The sequence below is a fragment of the Pteropus vampyrus genome, unplaced genomic scaffold (genome assembly GCF_000151845.1).
Source record: "Pteropus vampyrus isolate Shadow unplaced genomic scaffold, Pvam_2.0 Scaffold21, whole genome shotgun sequence".
Taxonomy (NCBI): Eukaryota; Metazoa; Chordata; class Mammalia; order Chiroptera; family Pteropodidae; genus Pteropus; species Pteropus vampyrus.
The window spans coordinates 9,225,436-9,227,257 of record NW_011888802.1 but is presented as its reverse complement, the minus strand read 5'-3'; the positions used below and the strand labels follow the sequence as shown (position 1 = coordinate 9,227,257).

Sequence of the window (1,822 nt, the reverse complement as noted above, 5' to 3'; positions counted from 1 at the left end):
AAAGGGTGATAATTGCTGAATATAAGTTATACCTTAATTTAAAAAAAAAGAAGTAATAGTTCACGTGAACTTGGATGGGCAAGTGTACACATACGTACTCACTCACAAAACTCAGGTGACTTATTCCTTGCTCCTCTTGTTCCCTTTTGGAAGGGTTGCCAGCAGTGCTTCTCAACAACAGTGCTGCTGGATTTTAGTCAGGATAGTTGTTCATTGCCTGGGACTGTAGTGTGCTTTGCAGAATGTTCGGTAACTGACAGTCACCTGCTAAATGCCAGGAGCATCCAAAAACATTTCCTAAATTCCTCTAAGGAGTATATCTGCACTCCAGCTGAAAACCGCATGCTGGACATGTTTTTCCTGGATTTTTTCCCAATGAAGAAGAGTGACTTCTCTAATTCACCGGTGGTAAGACAAAATTGGCATATTCGGCTCACTCTTTCCTTTAATGGAGGAGCGTGGGGTGAGAGAGGACTGCCTACCTGTAGATAAATACCTTCTAATCTGCTCTCTCCCTTGAGAAGTAGATTTGACTTGGCTTCTGGCCACATCTTGGGGCTGGGAAACCTGAAAGGAAAATTTGCATGAGCATTAGTAAGCCGTCTGCCAGCATACTTGTCTCATGTCCTCTTAGCTAGCTTTTATTTTTTTAAAATTTTATTTATTTAACTTTTTTAGGGGAGGCAACCCTTGGTTGACCTCACAGATTGCAAGAATCTTGTCAGCTTACAATCCTTTAGTTTTTATTTTTTACGCCTACAGCACCTGCTCTTCTTAGGTGGTCTCCCATCCAAGTACTAACCAGGCCCAACCCTGTTTAGCTTCCGAGATCAGACAGGTTTGGGCTTGTTCAAGGTAGCATGGTGGTAGACTCTAGCTAACTTTTAGCAGTAAGAGAGATGGCATTTTATTCTCCATCAGTTTTGACTCCTGTGTCTGTCTTATCAGATATTGGGAATGAAGGAGAGGAATGTAATAAATACATCCACTGCCCCCAAATTGGAATAATGTCAATTAGTAGAAGCATCAGTGGGTTATTACATATCTTCCAATCTTCAGTCCTTGTCATAACACACACCCTGAGCATATTAACCCAGATGTTGCAACTCAAAGCAATACTACAACATTGTGAACTTTCTGGAATTAGTTCAGTGGATGTGTACTAAAAATCAGTGCCAATCGCTTCTCGCAGCACACCCGTTGTTTCTAAGTTCTTCCTCCACCTTTGAATGTAAGGTCAAGGTTACATAGCAAGCAGTCTCTGTCCTGGTAACCCAGTGACAGGCTCTCTAATTGTGTCACCGACTGATCCTCACTAACTCTTGCACTGCAATTTGTGCTCTGCACACAGTATAAACGAAACCTCCAGTGCTAGGTGGAGACAAGTTTTTCCTTTGAAGTATGGAACCACTTTTTTTAAAGCAAGAAAGTCTTTATTTTGTAGGATAATGGAAGTGTCATAACATGGAAAGTTATCAGATCTTTTTGTCAGTGACTTCAAAAGCTACCACATATATTCTGAGGTTGAAAATTCTTGTTTGAAAATAGTATTGATAGCATTCTGAGATGACAGAGGTGTACTACCCTCTGAAAAAAAAAAAATTAGTCAGTTTATTCCTCCTACTCTATCAGAGAGCTCTTCCAGCATGTTTCTGTTAGCGTCCTTGTTCTTTCTCTGACGTAATCCCACAGAATATTTGTAACTAGTGGACTAATCTAATAAATTATATAGCTAAAATGTCATTATGTACTATTTAAATTCCCCACCGTCTTCTAAGTGGGTGACAAAGTTTTCATATGTAGCATTACCTCTTTCCACTCT

The 1,822-nt window shown here is 40.1% G+C and overlaps 1 pseudogene; it reads right to left on the bottom strand.

Annotated features, from left to right (window-relative positions):
* Positions 1–753: 753 nt before the first annotated feature.
* Positions 754–872, bottom strand: LOC111736674 (annotated as a pseudogene).
* Between the last annotated feature and the right edge of the window lie 950 nt (positions 873–1,822).